Source organism: Choloepus didactylus, chromosome 6 (genome assembly GCF_015220235.1).
Source record: "Choloepus didactylus isolate mChoDid1 chromosome 6, mChoDid1.pri, whole genome shotgun sequence".
NCBI lineage: Eukaryota > Metazoa > Chordata > Mammalia > Pilosa > Megalonychidae > Choloepus > Choloepus didactylus.
In genome coordinates, this window is record NC_051312.1 from 52,886,677 (window position 1) to 52,905,164 (window position 18,488).

Genomic DNA, 18,488 nt, shown 5'->3' on the forward strand with positions numbered 1-18,488 from the left:
GAAAAGACTCACTCAAACAACAACAAAAAATGAACACCATAATTAGAACCTCCAGGGAAAACAAAAGATGTGCGAGAAAGGGAAAATAATTATACTTCAGGGTTCACCTGCAGATAGCATTTAACAGACAAAATAATGTAAACCCGGAAATTACATCAGGGAAATGGGAGGGCCAAAAGTGTGTATGTGTGTGTTGGGGTGGGGAGGGTTATGAAAGAGAATTAAATCTTCACCAGCCAGAGTGCAAAATTAATAGATGATGTCTAAAACTGAAAAATTAAGACTTAGACATAAATGCCTATGATTTAGAGATATGGACATAAATTCACTATACTCCCAAATTAAAACATATAAAGAAGTTAGAAATGTTGCTACTGGAAGGAACATGAAATGGAACAGAAAACCAGGGGAAAAAGGTGTTTTTATTTGGGTGATTTGACTAGTTAAACTGTGTGTGTGTGTGTATATGTGCACGTGCACACGTGTGTATTTAATAATCCACTTTTTTTTAAAGATGTACATGGGAATAATCTGCCCTTTCGGGACTCCTACTTGGCTGAGTGTGGAAATGATGCCAGGAACTGCTAAAATCATCTGCACCCATGAGGTGATAAGCTTCAGGCTAAAGTCAAAATGTTGAGTGTAGCAAATTGGAAAGAAAAGGAAACTGTGCCCCTGATGACATCACTGAGCCATCCCTAAAACCATCCTGTTTCCAGACTTCCTGGTTATATGAGATAATAAATGTCCCCTAGTTTAAATCATTTCAGTTGGGTTTTCTATTCCTTGCAGCCAAACCCATCCAATTGGTACAGAGAATCAAGCTCCCTTAGAAAAAGAGGGGGTGGGGTGCTTGACATGTGGTCTGGAAAGCAGTCATGAATTGGGGCTGCTGTCTCAGGAGTCACATGACCACTCTTACTCACTTCCTCTCCCCTGCATCTGTTCAGTCTCCTGACTCCAGCCATCATTTTCTCCACTTACTCGTATTTTCTGCTCCCTTTTTGCAAATGGTCCATCACAACTCTTCTCTATTTAATGGACTCCTTTCAACTTCAGCTCCTGATGGTAAAATGCATATTCTCTAGTAATCTCCTGTTCAGATTCTTGGGAAAGTAAATCAGATAGGTCAGCTCATATTTTAATGCTAGACTGTATGTTGTCTCAGATCAGCTTGCTGATTGGTTTTCTTTGGTTATGATTCCCATCTGTTTTAGTTTCCTGTCTGCTATTTGTTGGCATAAACAACAGGAATTTATTGGCTCCTGGTTTTGAAGCTAGGCAAAGTCCAAAATCAAGATGTCAAGACAGTGCTTTCTCCCAGAAGACTGTGGCATTCTGGGACTGGATGCCGGTGATCCTTGGTCCTTGGCTTTTCTGTCCCATGGCAGTGCACAAAACAGCCTCTTGTGGTTTTTTCCTTCTCTTCAGGATTCCCTTGATTCTAGCTTCTGGCTGCTCCCTCAGGCTTTTTTCTCTGTGGCCTTCAGTAATCGTATTAAGACCCATCCAGATTCAGCTGGGCCACATCTTAACTGAAGTAACCTCATTAAAAGTCCTATTTACAAGGTATCTCACCCATGGGAATGGATTAAGTTCAGGTTTAAGAACAGGCCACCACCCTATCCCTGGTCCAATCAGTTGATGTTGTGGGGAGAAGGAAAGGGATATTGGGGACATGGTGATATAAAACTCAACAGATTATTAGAAGCAGGAAGCGGACATTCCTTCTTAGAATGTGTTATGGAAAAGACTGACTGAGTTAACGTCATAACTGGTTGTGTTTTTAAAACACCAAACAAAGAAAGAGAGAAAATACAAACTCCTTTAATGGCCCATTCCTTCTATGTCTCATAGTAAGGGCATTCTGTAGCCTAAACCACAACTTCCGGCTACAGTCATTTTTTCTTGTGACCTCCTTGGAAATGAGATATGGGAGCTTCCTACCTCTTCTATAGTATCCATTAGTAAGAGGGAAATATTATCCCTCTTATCCTGGCAAAAGAAATCCCATTTTCTTACACTGTCATTTTAAGGACTCAGGAAAAAAATATCTCACTCATTACTTTTATAAAACTCATTTCCCCAAAATGAATGTGTAGATTAGTTTTTGTTCAACAATAATGAGAGGCATTATGCAAATACCAAAGGCAGTATTTTAAGTTATATCATTTTTATCAGACCATGTACTGAATACAATTTAAAGATGCAAAACCCTTTGTTCTTGCATTGGTCATAAAATACACAGATTATTTCCTATGGGAAGCCTAAAATATTCATGGTGAGTAACCAAATAATATATATAGATATGTTTATAGAATGCATATATTTTAGAGATAATTAATTTACATCTGGATAAAATTAATGTGCCTTTAAATGCACATGAATTTTATAATAGTCTAATGTGTGCATATCTATTTCTTGATAATACTAATAATGTACCTTATGCATATATAGGAAGTTTGAGTATGTATGTGTATATACATATACATATAGAGAGAGGGAAAGAACATGTCTTTATAAAGATAGGTATTAAACATATGCATTAGTGTATATTAAAGATATGTTAGTATTATAATGTGTTTGATACATATTTTAATGTATCCTTAATGCTAATGTATCTTTAATATATATTTTAACCTGTGGCAGCCCAGAAAGAATATAATGACCTAGCAATGGGTTCATGGCAGGTTCTTTAAGGCTTATTCAAGTATAGAGACTTTCTTGTTAGTAGCCTATACATCTAGTCAAAGGTCAGTAAAAGCAAATGTTTACTGAGTGCTTACCAAACACTAGAAATGATGCTAAGGGCTTTACATATCATTTAATCTAAGGAAAAACAGAAGAAGCTGGTCTATATGAAAACATGGTCAAATCTTCCTTTATATTCTTCTATTTGATTCTTCCTCTTTGTATGGGTTTCGACCAAAATATCCTCCAAAAATACATGTTTAAGTCCTAACCGCCAGCACCTCAGAATACAAACTTGTTTGGAAATACGGTCATTGCAGACGGAATTAGTTAAATTAAGATGAGATCATACTGGACTAGGGTGGGCTTCTAATCCAATATGCCTGGTTTTCTTATAAGAGGACAAGAGACAGAGAGAATACAGCCATATGATGGTGGAGGCAGAGATTGCCATAGACCATTGGTGCACCCTTGGTTGCTGGCCACCACCAGCCAGGAGAGAGGCACGGAACAGATTCTTCCCTAGAGACTTCAGAAGGAGCATGGCCCTGCCAACACCTTGGTTTTTGACGTTTAGCCTCCAGAACTCTTGGACAGCCTGTTTATAGTACTTTGTTAAGGCAGCCCTAGAAACTAAGACATTCCCCACCTAGGCCAGCCTGCTCACCTCACTCCTGAGTTCCACAATTGCTTGGTACTTCACTCTGGCCCCTCAGCCACTTCCCTCTTTTCTACAGTGAAAACCCTGTGGGGTCAATTCCCATCAGCCTCTGAGTTTTTTGAGGGCAGAGCCTGTGTCTTCCTTCCTAGTGTCTCCATCATGAGAGATGGCACTGAATAGGAAGGACAGAGGGAAATAGCTCGAGACCATTAGCCTAACAAAGTTTAGCTACGTGTTTTTCACTCTGTGTTCTTGGGTGGTGCAAGCTTCATCATCTGGGAGTTGATAGGGTTAGGTAGATGATCTCCAAGACTCATCATCTGCCCTCTCCACCCATAGGAGGTGTTTGAGGCCATAGGGAGATTGGCCTTGGTAGTTATCAGTGATTACTCAAAGCATCACCAAAAAGGCCCAGCCCCTTCGAAGTGCCATAACCTTCCCTCGGAGAGAGGAGTCATGGGGGTTCCGTTAACTTTGGGGAATAAGCCTATCCCAACGTACACAAAGTAACTAAGAAATATGCAAAAGCAAGTGAGACTATTTTCTTCCCTTATTTTTTCCTTTGAGGCCACAAAGTTACTAAGTTCAATTATATCTCTTCTTACACAGAAAGATGAAGTACCCTCAAACAGTGCTGTCTCAAACTCAGTCTTAGCTTCGTAACTGATTGAACTCCAATCAAACTGTGAAGGGGAGAGTCTGCTCATTTTTTACAATTATTTACATCAATATCCCAATAAATATAAATATTGTGTTCTACCCATCTAATGGCCTATAATGAAAGACAGTTATTAGAAATTGTAAATATTAGACCACCACCTCACAGCAGTCCAGTTCTTCAACACGGCACTTAAATAAAATATTTAAAAGCAGAGGAAATATACAAAGATGCCAGCTCCACCCCTCCCCAACCTTCCAGTCTATTTCACCAGTTCCTTAACTCCAGACATAGATCTACTCCAGGTGGGGGGGTAGGGGTACGAGGAAGAAGGAACCTCTTTGCAAAGTTCATGGCAGCTGTTCCTAATTATAAAACATTAAGGGAGAAAAAAGCCTCAGAACAACTGCAAAAACCAATCACAGAGCATAAAACCCCATCTCCCCATCCAGTTGTTCCAGACCCCTCTCCCTAAATCAATGTCTTACATTTTACAAGGTCTCTCTATGGTAACATTCACACAAAAAGGCTATATTACTTATGGAATCTACTCACACAGGTAGCATATGTAAAATGAACGCGTCAATTACGCTAAACGTAAGAGTTGGGCAACTCCACAGAGTAATGTTTCAATATAAATCTCTTTTAGGTTTATATGTTATGAAATTAGTAACATTTTTCTCATTACTAAAATAATTCATGCTTAGTATAGAAAGTCTGGAAAATAGTATTAGGCCTAAAGAAGAAGATTAAAATCCATCAACTATCCATCCAATCACCTCATAATAAATATTATTTCAGAATATGTTCCTCAAATCTATTTTCTACACATAATTGTAGATATTTTTTACAAAGCATACCATACTTATTATTGTGTAACTTCCTTTTTCCTCCTAATGAATCACATACGTGTTATAAGCAATATTTCTCGATGACATTATTTTTAATGGCTACAAGGCAGTCCATTAAATGGATGTACCCTTTTTAAAAATTTCCTATTGTTGCACATTTAGAGTGTTTCCAATTTTTACTATTAAAAACATTGTTGCAATGACTCATGGTTGATAAATTTTTGCATACGTCCATGACCATTTCTTTCTGATCTATTCCTCAAGATAGATATGCTGGGTCAGAGTTTACAAAATTTTTATACTCTAAAAGTTACTCACAGATTTATTAAGCCAGGAATTTCTTTATAAGAGCCAGAGATTTTTGTGCCAATTCGGTTTTTTAAATCTTAGATTCTTATAAATTGAAGGAAATTGCTTCTGGAGAGTTTAATTTAAATCCCTGGAATGGGGCCCAGGCCAGGCACAGGATTTTTTTGTTGTTATTGTTATTGTTGTTTTTAATTCTGCAGCTGATTCTGTAGTGCAGCCAAGGTCGAGGACCACTGGGGCTCATTAGTGAGCTTCCTGTTCTACCTGGAAATTTTACTTCCAGAGAAGCAGTAACTCAATTACCATCCTATAAAAATTAAAAAAAAAACAAAAACAAAAACAAAAACAAAAACACAGGAACAGAAAAAAATTTTTTGAGAGATACAACTGTGGGCCCCTATAAATGACTTTTGCACAATATCTTGTGTCCATGTATGTGTGTATAAGAACAAAATACCTAAATTTCAGCAATGATTGATGAAAAATATAAATTGCATTCACTGCCCCATGGCCTCGTTCCTTTTGGGTCCAAGAGTAAATCTACAAAAGACAAATTTTTCATCTTTAGTTTGTCATCTTTAGGTAAAAATATTTTTTAATGAATGAATAAGAAGCACTGGAAATGTGGTATCAAACGCCATAAATTCTCTGAGACAGGAAGATGAGATTCTACCACTTCCTCTTCCTAAACTAGAGTAATCTCTCAGAAACTCATAATCCCCTCATCATCCCAAAGAAATCTGATCAGCAGCTTACTCATGCTGCTCTCTGTTTTCAGGCCCCTTTGCAGCAGTGACTCCCTTCCTCCCACAGGCACTGTCTGCTATGGACACTGATGTCACTTGACAAATAATGCTCTCCCCATCTCACCCACTAACCGCAGACCCTTGTGTAGTGGGCCTATCCATTTATAGCTTTAGTATTGTCTCATCACTTATCCCATTTGAGCTCAGGCCTTTGCACTGAACTGTAAATATTGTTTCAATTCCCATTGAAGAGCCTAGTCATGTCAGCTTAAGCAACCTAAAGATCAATTTACAAAAGACAGGAACTCTTTGTGTCTGAAAATGTTTGACTCATATTGTATTAGGGGCCATTTCCTACAGGATACAGCCACATGCCTAATTAATGCTTCATTTCAAGCCCAACATCACTATGTTAGTTTCTCAGCTACTAAAACAAATACTGTGAAAATCGGTAGGCTTAACAACAGGAATTTATTGGCTCATGATTTCAGAGCCTAGAAGGCTTACCTCCTCCAGGGATCACCATCTTCTGGCTGGCCAGCACTCTTTGGGCTTCCTAGGCTTTTCTGGCAATACATAAGTGGTGTCTTCTTTTTTTTTCCCATATTCTGTTGATGTCCAGTTTCTGGTTGTTCCCCTTGGCTTCTCTTTCTGTGAGCAATTTCCTTTGCTATCAGGACTTCCGCCATATTGGATTAAGGCCCACTCTTATTCAGTTTGGCCACACCTTTACTAATACAATTTCCAAAAGTCCTATTTACAAGTGGATTCACACCCAAAGGACCAGGGGTTGGGACTTAAGCATGCCTTTTGTCTGGGACATGATTTAAACCCTAAGGGTTTCCATAGATTAGCTATGAAATCTTCAGTAAGGAGATCAACCTCTGCAGATGGACAGGTAGATCATCTTCCCCTTCACCACAAAGCTTCTTTTTCCTGTAGGCATTCTCTTCTAAATTACTGGTAACCACATCCACCCTCTGAATTGTTCCGATCAAACAACTTGAGGTCTTTACTCTCTCCCATAACTCATAATCAATCTGAGAGCAAATCTCATTAGTTTTGCCTTCAAAATCTTTTCAGCATTCTCCCATTTGAACTACCTCCTCTATCATCATGGTCTGAGTCATCTGCCACGTTACCATAGCCTCTTAACTGGTTTTCTTGCTTCCATCCTTGCCTTCCCACCCACTATCATGCCACTCATCGCAGAAACCAGAGATAGCATTCCAAACATAAGTCAGATCAAATCTTCCAATGGTTTCCCATCTCAACTAGAGTAGAAGAGCAGATTTCACCACTGCTACCCATTCTACCCTGACCTCGTCTACCCCTTGACCTCTTCTATGCTCTTGCCTGCACCTGCTCCACTCCAGGCACACTAGCTTCCTTGCCATTCTTGAAACACTCCAAGTTCTCTCTTGCCTCAAGGACTTGACTCTTCTTATTTCTTCCACCTGGAATGTTCTTCCCCCCAAAGACTCACGATCTCACCTCCAGTAACTCATTGCTAAAATCTCCTCTTCTCAGCAAGGACTTCCCTATCCACTCTACTTAAAATAGCAATAGCCCAACCTTTACTCAGCACTCCCTATCCCCTTACCCTACTTTATGTTTCTCCATAGCATTTATCACCATCTAAACTATTTTATTTTACTTATTTAATTTTGTTGTTTTCTGGTCCTCCAGCACACTCACACACATACACAAAACACACTAGAATGGAAACTCCATACAAGCAGTTATTTTTGGCTTTGTTCACTGTTGTATTCCCAGAACCTAGAATAGCATCTAGCGCATAGTATTCTCTCCATCTCTTTCTCACTGTCACATACATACATACACACATACAGACAGACATATATACATATATGACAATAAAATTCCTTTATTCTAGAGACTCTAGTGAAAGAGGTATGCAAGCAAATCTTCCTTGTCTTAGTTTGTTAGAAATAACTTCCCTTCGTTAGGAAAGAATGTAGGATTTATAGTATATTTAACAAGTATGTAGTTACACCTTCAGGGGAGATCTAAGAGCTAAATAGAGGAATAGGGAAGGTGAATAGGAATAGCTAAAATGTTCCTGTATTCCGAAAACAAAATTGCCCTTCTGAGTAAACATTTAGCAAAGTGGCAGATTCATAACTCCAGTGTTCAGAGGCATAAACATGCCAATAGCAGCAGTGAAAAGAAGCCTTAAAAACATACCTCCAATTTTCTGTAGTGGAAACTTCCAGTGCTCTGTTTCATGACCTAGAAGCCTAATTCTGGGTAAGGTTGAGGGTGAAAACTTTGGACACATAGGGAACAACTCGGAATACCACATGTTCTTTGCAGTAACTGGAAGGTACTTGGTGATTCACATGTATTATCTCATTTTATAAAGTAGCAAACTGAGACTCAGAGAGATGAAGTGACTTTCCCAAGTGTGTGTCAGATACTACTCTACTCAGATAAATAAGGTATAATCCATGTCCTCTAGTTTGAGAAAGAAACAAGTAAATATATAAGAACTAAGAGGAAGGTGCTCAGAAAAAATATTTTATTAGTGAGGAGGGAATGTGAGAGATTTAAATATATGTCTTATGTGGTCAAGACAAATACAGCAATAACAATCAGAGAGAAGACTAATGGCACAGTGTGAGTTTAGTGCAGAAGTTTCTCCATTTGATCAACCTAGGGGGTTGACAAGATGATTCAAGTGTTCCTTTGACAATGAGTCATCCATAATTTCATGATTGCTTTTTCCCTGGGTTTGTGGTTACGAAATGATCCTCATGCTACCATCCCTAATATTAGAAGATTCTGTTCTAACCAGTACAAATTATTAGGCAAGAGAGTGGGTGTTTATAGTATGAGTTTATTTGTTCTGCAGTGGGCCCAAGTTACAGTGAACTCAGCATTTGCAGAATAAGAAACACATACCAGAACCTTCCTTAATTTGTTGAATGGGACTAAACAAGAGGTGCTTGGGGGGCACATTAAGGGGAGATCAAAGAGCTAAATAGAGGAATGGGGAAGTTGAATAGGAATAGCTAAAATGTTCCTGTATTCTGAAAACAAAATTGCCCTTCTGAGTAAACATTTAGCAAAGTGGCAGATTTCATAACTCCAGTGTTTAGAGGCATAAACATGCCAATAGCAGCAGTGAAAAGAAGCCTTAAAGACATACCTCCAGTTTTCAAACCTGATTTCTTTAGTGGAAACTTTCAGTGCTCTGTTTCATGACCTAGAAGCCTAATTCTGGGTAGTGTTGAGAGTGGAACCTTTGGACACATAGGGAACAACTCAGAATACCACATGTTCTTTGCAGTAACCGGAAGGTACTTAGTGATTCACATACATTATCTCATTTTATAAAATAGCAAACTGAGACTCAGAGAGATGAAGTGACTTTCCCAAGTGGCAGAACCAGAACTTGAATCTGGTTTTTTCACTCCCAGTGCTACACTCATCTTTCCCTACTTGCTGTGCTGAAATTCTGGAAAACAGAGTTTGTAAAGCTCTGGTCTAGAATAGTGTTTCTCAACCTTGGTTGCCCATTGGAGTCACCTGGGGAGATTTACAAACTCCTGACACCTGGGTCTCAACACTAGCAGTTCTAGTTTAGTTAGGCTTGGGTATGGTCTGGGCAAGAGGATTTTTTAACCCCCCCCCCCCCCACCTCAGGGGGATGAAGCTCAAGGAATATTGTTCCTTGAGCTCCATCCCAGGTTTGTTGAATTAGAGTTCCTGGAGGTGAATTGAGATAATTATGTTATTTTATCATCTTTCCACATCATTCTATAAGCCAGATTTGAGAACCCCTGGTCTACCATATAACCTTTTGAGCTGCTCAAGGTGGGTAATTACTAAACATCCAGATATAAGTCCCACCTCTGTCCTTGCCTATGTTCTTTTAGGAAACAGATTTACCTTCACAGCATCTCCATTTCTTCATCCTAAAATGAAGCTACTGACATTTATTCCACCAATCTCTCTCAAATGTTCAAAGGAAAAGTAACACAAGTAAAAGTGTTTTAAAAGTTATGAAGTATCCCTATGGTTGCAAGGTATTGTTATCATGGCTCCTTGTGTGGGTTCCAAGTTTTTATCTCTAAAATTGACTGCTTTCTCACCAGGCTACCTCCATAGGAGAAGGATCCTTGTCTTCACTTCTGTGTCTTACCCTTGCTGCAACTCACAAGGTGGAAGTATATTAGCTGAGAGGAAGAGTAGCTGCAGATTCTCTTCCTGTCAGAGGAAAGAATATATAAAGGAGCTTGCCCAAATGAGGGGAAATGGAAAGAGATGAGAATTGTACAGCCCCACCCATAGGCATTGATTGTCAAAAATGCACATTCAACCGAAGGACTGAAACACGAGCCAATATGCTTCCCAGGCACTCAAATTCAATTCAGAAATCAAACTGCCCTTACCAATAACATCCCATCCTGTCGGGAGCAAGAAGCTTCCTCATCAGGGCTATGCCAGGGTTTCTGTGTCTAACTCTATAATAGGAATAAAAGGAGTGACTTGGGAGAGGGGAGGAGATACATAAAGAAACAGAACACATTATTCAGAGGTTTTCCCAGTTCACATCCAGCTCCTGGCTTCTAATAGGTCACTAATCTTTTCCAAATTTTCATGCAAATGACATAAGGTGACAGGTGACCTTTAAAGAGGTTTTAACCCTTTGAACCATGGGGAGGTACTTGAACAATAGCAATGCATGGCATCCACCCCCAGACATTCTGACTTAAATGTGGCATCAGGTTTTCTTTAAAGCTCCCAGGGAGATTCTAATGGGTAATCAGTGCTGAGGCTCCAAGGAGAGAAGGATGACAGAATTAGAGGGGCCATATTGTGTCCCCAGGCCTTCGCTTTCCTCTGGGGGTCCTTATTTGGTCTCCCTGCCCACCCTCCACCGTGGTGGCCTCAGGGGGGTGTCCAGCTACCTTTAAAGCTCTGGGCCAAGGATCTCAAAGGATGGAGTGATTAGGCCACATTGTTTAAAAGATTTGACTAAATCCTCAGAGAGAACCAATTAAAATGACCAAGAAAACACAGGAAGTAAATAGGGTTATAAATACATGTGTTTGTTTTGTTGTCTTCTTAACCATCGTCTTGGTCACCCAATAACACTCACTAGCAGCCTGTTCCCACAAAAGCCCACCACTCCCAAAAGGGTGTTTTCCTAGGAGGCAAATAAGCATTACAACATACACAACACAAGATCTATGGCCAAGGGAGTTTGGAAAACACTACATTAGACACATATATGGTATGAGACAAGATTTTTTCCAAATTCTCCCTCAGAAAAGAAATAATTGCCACATATTCCAGATCTTAACATTGTCTTTCATATTATTGTGCTCTCTTGTAATTGTTTTATTTTACACAAAGATCAGGTATTTTGGGGGCAGGCCCATTAATTGACTCAAAGCTAGTTCAGGGTGTTTAGAAGAGGTTACCTGATAAAATCATTAAATAGAAAGCAAATAAATATAATTAAAAGTTAGTAATTATTCCTGGGATTGCAACCTCTCAATTATAATGTTTTTTTTTTTTAACTTTTAACTATCATTTAATATAACAATCACCAATATAGCCCTACAGGATGAATTAAAAAACAACATCCTGATGTTATACAACTGAGTACTTGAAACTGAGGATAAAATTTTCCATGACGGATCATATCCAGAGTCAAAAAATGCTATTTCTCGAACAAGTGAGAAGATAAGTGCTGTAGAAAACTGTTCCATGACTCAAAAGGCAATCCTAGTAAAGAGAAAAACACTGATGTCTTTCTCATACAATATGAGCAGAAAAATGAATTTGAGTTTAAAAAGTAATATTTCTAAATATATTTTTATAATATGTAATTAAGAATATCCATGTGCATCTAAAATTATAATTAAATATTGTTTTAAGTAGACATTTAACTATTTAACTCATCTCCAAAGTTTACATATTTATACTTCCAAAAAACCTTTTTTCGTTTTCATGGAAAAAATGCGGGAATCACTTATGGTCAGGCATAAATAGAAGAAGGGTTGATTCTCACAGTATTTTTCAGAGCCTTAAATATACTCCTATGCATTGTGACTCTCTAAAGTGGTAGAGGGATATAATATTTCCCAATCTTATTTGACAATGGGAACTTGTTCCACGTGGGACAAGTGTTCTGCAGAACATACTGGGAAACACTGTCCTTGCCCAACCTCAAAAACACCTTAAAACCAGTTCCTTTCCTTCCATCTCCAAGCAGCATATCTCCATGTGTGGGTGCCATCTTATTGCTCACCACGTTGACGTTATCTCCTGGTATGCTAGCCAGTTTCATCCAAGAAAAGCTTCTACTTTGTTCTTCTCTGGGTCATGCCACTCATTCGGTCCCCAGCCTTATAGGACAATTTGCATAACAAATGAGCTCAGTATTCAGTGTGATCCCAATCCCTAAAACAGAGCGCTTTGTCATTTTAAAACTCAACAGTATAATAATCTCTTACCCACATAATATCATAATATCTACCCAAAATTCACACACCAAATATGCAGATGGAGGCTGGAGATGGGATTAAGTAGAACTTCCCCTAGAATAAGGGGGAGTGTGGACACACAGTGATCAGTAATAATATGAATTATAGCTACAGTGAATTAAGCATCCCTTGAGGTGTGTAAAAATGACAATAAAATGAAAATAGTGACCACAAATGGAGTATATGTGATGGGGCCTATACTATGATCTTAACATTTAATTCTCATTATAGTGATCGAGCCCAATAAGATGGCCTTATGGGGCTTAAATTGTCTCCATTTTACAGCCATAGAAACTGGAGATCAGAGCCAAAGTAACTTGCCCAGAATCACATGGCTGGTAAGTCACCAAGTCCAATTATTCATCCTTCTCTAATACTGAATTTCTTTATCTTTATATCTTCAAAGTTTATTTCTGAGCTCTTTGGGGACAAAGGCAGTCCAGCTCTGCATTCTGTAGTTACCTTAAATGCAAAGAGACTGCCTTTTATACAGTAGCTCCAGCTTGTGGCAGACTGAAGGAAATAAAATGGATTAGCAAAAGACATATCTGATATTTTCCCTAAATAACCCAGAACTTCTAAAAACACCAATATTTGACTAGCAATGGATTCAGTAAGCATTTTTACTTTTCACATTTTTTAAATGGTACTTATTCTATTGTATTTAATAACCCTTCTAAAAACTCCTGGGAATTTTTCCCCCAAGGAGAAATTATTAATGTAGTGGGAAACACCAAGCAGATCTAGGTTTGAATAGGCTTCCATATGACTTTGGAAAAGTTACTTAGCTACTTCTCATCAAAAGACAGGGATAACTATAACTTCCTCACAGAGTTGTTATGAGATATAAATCAGACAATGTCGTTTGAAAGCCAGGCACTTAGAATTTGTCCAACAAATGATAGTTTCCTCCCTCCATCCCCCTGAAAAAACAGTTGAAAAGGGTCCATTTACTCTTATGCCCTTTCACTTGTTGATGCCGATATTGTTTCCAAGTTTCCACTAGGGGGTGATCACACTCTGTTCAGGGTGCTATTTTATTTTTAAGGGGTTCATATTTGGCTGAAAAGGGCGACATTAACTGTAAGAAGACTTCAAAACCTGCTGGGGACTTACCTTGGGCAAAACTGATACAACTTTCCCACCAGTGAAGAGGCAGCAATGTACCCTGCTAGAGCTTCAGTGAGGAAAGCTGCAGTGTATGGTCTCTGTATTCACCCAGTACCTACTCATCAGCGTGCATGCTGACGGTTTTCCAGCCACCAGAAAATCTTTGCACCCCGAGAATCTTTTGATATAAAGGACAATTTCGGGTACTCTTTGCATGCTCCAGCCAGTAAATCCATATTATGTAATTTGGGGTATATGATATAGATCACAGTTAAGGGAATTGTTAATTCCTCATAATATTATATATGTGGGAGCATTAATATGTTACTTTATATTCATATTTGATTAAAATTATTAATAAATTATATTTATTATTAGTATTTTTGAAGATACATATACAACTTGTAATATAATTAAATCTTTACTATCTTTGCAGATGGAGAGGATACTTTTTTTAAAACATTCAAATACAATGAACCCTGTCAAGGTGGGTGGAAGGATTAAATGCTCTAAGAACATGAATGCTTTAGATCAGAACACATAGTGAATTAAATATCTCATAGGCAAAGAGTGCAAGTATGTTTAATTCCTGATGATGCGACTTACTAGCCTCAATTTACTTATCAGTAAACTGGGGATAATATTATATAACTTGTGGAGTTGCTGTGAGGATTGAATGAAATAAAGTGTAAAGAATCTAGCATGAGACCCAGTGCAAAGTAAACACTCATAAAAGATAGTTCCTTTTCCTTTTTCCTGTTCTCCATCCAGCAGATTCTGAATCCACAGAAGTGGTTTAAAGGTTCTTCGGGGACAGAGAGGGCAGCTGTGAGCAGGCAACTCTGAAACTTCAGAGATCCAAGGTGAATACCAGCCAAAACTAAACTACATTAAAAGCCAGTGTGAAAATTGTAAACAAAGACTTATTAAATTATTCCTTTAAATCTTATAGAAAATACTTAAAATATGTCAGTGAAAAAAGAGGTGAAGAGCTGTCCCAACTCAGATGACAATTCTGTGAATTTGGGAGAATTTATCTTCATCTTTATGCCTCAGTTTAACATTTTCTTCACAGGGATAAAATAGTGAAAACAAAGATCATAATAAAAGACTCAGAGCTCTTCCCCTCAAACTCATTATGACATTAAGCTATTTGTAAAGCAAAGCTTAAAATGACTGTTCCTATATAATTGAATGAATGGAATTTTGTTTTCCTCCATTTATTGAAAATCAAGTTTTGAGTCACAGTCATTTAGACAGAAATGCTTGGTCACCGAAGAATTTTAAATATTGTCTTTTATTTCACAGTGCTGGTGCCCAATTTGACCTATACCCAAATGAAAAGAATATAAATAACATACATCATAATTGAATGAACTGTGTAACAAGGCCATTTTTTTTTTAATATTGACTCATTTCCTATTATTGTCTTGGGGCTTTGAAATGGTCCTCAACTTACCAGAACCAGCAAGGCACCCACATTTGAAATGCAGCAAGGTAGGCCATATCATGTACCTAGCCAATGAAGAGCTATAAATAAATGATAAAAACAGCCTACATTTGTAGGAACAAAGCATTTTCATATCCATTATTTTATCTGATCCTCAATAACGCCATGACATTGGCAAGGCAGGTGTTTCTTATTATCCCTTTCACTCATGAGGAACCTTTTACTCATGGGGCTCACCTGGATTATATAGCAGGTGGTAAAGCTAGAAAGGGGACATGGGGGACACTGGGAAAGAGGAAATGTTGATTCTCTCTCAAAGGGCTTAGGGTAAGAATGATATTAGAATGGCATCAGTTCTCTGAGGGGATGGGGCAATGTATAATAAGTGCAATTTTTAGTGGAGTGGAGCGTGGAATGGATACATGGATACAAGGCATCAGCAACACTCCAAGTCATCTTCTGTGGGTCCCTGGGTCAGGCCCTGGGGTGTTTTGCAGTTAGTTACAAGAATGAAAGCAGTGTGATTCATTCTGACACCATTTAAATTTTAAGTCTTCCCTATTGTAAGGACAAAGGAAAATATGCCACCAACCTGGCTTATTTGGGTAAATAAGAAAGATTACCCAAAGTTTAAAAAATATTTAACTAGGCTGTCTTCCTTGCCCCACCCTTAGGGAGTGTTGGCTAGAAAGACTTACTTATTGTGTTAAGTCGCATGAAAGAAGGGGAAAAACAGAGCAGGGCAACCCAAAGTCAAAATCAACAACCTTTATGAATCTGAGCCAGAGACTCTGCCTAAAGGGGATGAGGGAGGAACCAAGTTTCCACCCTCTTAATGCAGAAATGAGACCAATTGTTGATTGAAAAAGGCAATTTTTTCCTTCTCTCCTCCCCCAAAGAAGCATGATTAAATAACAACACAATAGGTTCCATCCCAATCCCCCCATAACCTAATTAGAAAGCAAAAAATGGCATGTGCTTTTTTTTTCTTTTTTTTAATTATGCACAAGTCAGATATAAAACAACAACAAAGTAAGGTGTCTCCAAACCTGGGTATAATGTGATTACATACAGTAATTAACAATGAATTTGTAACCAGCCCTGTTGGCTCTGTTCAGATGCCATGTGTGGTAGTCCAGTGGATCATCAGTTATGGGTGTAGATCCCTAATCTAAAGGCACTGAAACTTCTGGGAGATGAGCAATGGATTTCAAATGGCTGCAGAGATTTGAAAGAAAAGAACAAAGCTCTTGGGACTGAGAAGAGGCCAGGCACCTGGGTTACTTTCTTGTCATCCATCTGGTCCACAGACCTCTTCTGGACAGAACCAAGCTCAAGTCCAACACATGTGGCAATACACAACCCCAGCCCAGCACTTAACTCTCTGCCAGCCTGAGATTAGGCCTGAAGACATCTGTCCCAGCCAGGAAAGGAGGAGTGCCAAAAAGCTTGAATTCAGTCTGCCATCCTGCGTTTGCTGGAACTTGCAACATCAGTACCGGCAGAGGCAATTTTGATGCAGGATGGCAAATTCCTGTAGGCTTGGCTTCGTACAAGGCAGAACGGAAATATCTCCTTAATGAAGGCTTTGGATGATGGATTATCATCTGGTGGAGATCAAACCATTTCAGCTATTCCCACACATTTCAGCTATTTCACATCATAATCAATGGAACCAAGCTAGCTCAGGGCCAAATTAAAAAGTAGGCCAAATTTGTCCTTGGCATGCTCAAACCTGGGTGTTTCTACCCGCCTCCCTTCTTTCAACGTGCTGCATCTTCCCTGTCTTCTCACTACCCACCACCCAGCAAGACCCAAACCCTCCCTGCTGCCTCTGGCTGTCCAAGGATCCCTCTCAGTAAATTGGTTATCTGAAGCAAGGCCTGGCCCCACCCCATTCAGGTATTCAAGAGACCTTTATTGAGTCTTAACTATGGGATAGACAAATGCTCTGTACAAGAAGTAAACATATGAAATACACTCTCCTAAGACTTGCTATGAAGAGTGGTACAATTCATTCAAATGTACTGATATGGGCAGTGCGGGACACTGATTACGTGCTTCGACTTGGCGGGCCTGGGCCAGGGGATCGGCCACCCCTGGGGAGGGTAGTGGGTACGGGTGAACAGCGCCCTTCACAGCCCCCCGGGCCTGGGAAAGTGAGGCCAGAGGCAGGCCCCATTTCCTCACCCAAAATACCACCGTTAGGGGAGGCTTGCTGGAGGGAACCGCCTTTTCCCCACCCCCTTATCTTGCCCGGACACTCCCCGTTGCCAGTGCAACTCCCATCACCACCAGTGCGCATACATTGTTGCCAGACACCGTTGCCAGAGCAACTCCCGCCCCTTTTCAAACAACCTCCGTGCTCTCTTAGAACCAATCCTAACCTCCGCACCCTCTCAGAACCAATCCTAGCCTTTATCCCCTCAGCATTGACTTGTAACAACCCCCGCCCTCTATGCCAGCCTATATAACCTGTGCTCACCCCTAATAAACTCTCTTGGCTTCTTCACCCTCAAAGAACCGTGTCCTGCCTGTTCCTTCTCGCCGCCCTCCACACCTTGCACGCCTCCGCCGGGGACCGGGCCCAGTCCCCCGCCTCGCCCTCGCCTCCGGGAAAGAGCCCCCGCCGCCGGTACCCTCCGAGCAACGCCGAGAGCCGAGGGTTCAGCAACCGGCTGCCCCCCCCCCCAGACAAATCAACTGCGACCGCAGGCAGGCCACAGTGCTGGGCAGGCTGGAGGATATAGATATTAATAGCATGCATTTTCTACCTGTACAAATCTCTTGAAATCAAGAAAAGACATAGAGGCGAAAGAGGTAGAGCTGTGTAATGGAGAGAACCATAATGTCTTGCCAGTTACTGCAAAAGCTCCTAACTGCTCTCTCTGCTTCTACTTTTGTAACATGATGCAATAATCCATTCACCACCCAGAAGCCAGAGTTTTGTAACAAATCAAATCATGCTACTTCTAGCTTAAAACCTCCCAAAGGCTTTCCGTTGTGCATAAAATAAAATCCAAACTCTATCATCAAGACTGCTAAGGCCCTACCTGACTGTCCCTGGCCTATGCTTACATTTGCTTCTGCAGACACATGGACTTTTTTCTGTTGCTCCCACATCCTGCCTCTGGGCTTTGATCTCTGACAGAAATGGTTTTCTTCCATATTTTTGAATGACTGCCTCATCTCATAGTTCAGGACTCAGTTCAAATATCCCCTGCTCCATGATGTGACTTTCAACATGTTCTACCTTCTCTGCCTAAGGGACAAGCCTTTAGGCCGAACAAGCCTATCTGGAGGATCCCACTCGTGGCAAATTTTATTCCTCCGGAGACTCAAATCAAAAGCCCAGGATTCATCCTTGACTCCTTTCTTTCTCTACAATCATCTGGAAATTCTATTTGTTCTACCCTCAAAATAAACCCCACTATCTGCCTGATCTAAGCCACCATCCTCTTTTCACCTGGTTTGTTGCCAGTAGCCTCCTA

The 18,488-nt window shown here is 39.9% G+C and overlaps 1 long non-coding RNA gene across 2 annotated transcripts; it reads left to right on the forward strand.

Annotated features, from left to right (window-relative positions):
* The first annotated feature begins 12,668 nt into the window (after positions 1 to 12,668).
* LOC119538680 lies at positions 12,669 to 17,106 on the forward strand. Of its 2 annotated transcripts, none has more exons than XR_005217622.1 (4): positions 12,669 to 12,775; positions 13,984 to 14,034; positions 14,319 to 14,410; positions 16,116 to 17,106. It is a non-coding gene; the product is annotated as an uncharacterized LOC119538680 (long non-coding RNA). The 2 variants fall into 2 exon arrangements; XR_005217621.1 differs by having other exon boundaries at positions 14,322 to 14,410.
* Positions 17,107 to 18,488: the final 1,382 nt, after the last annotated feature.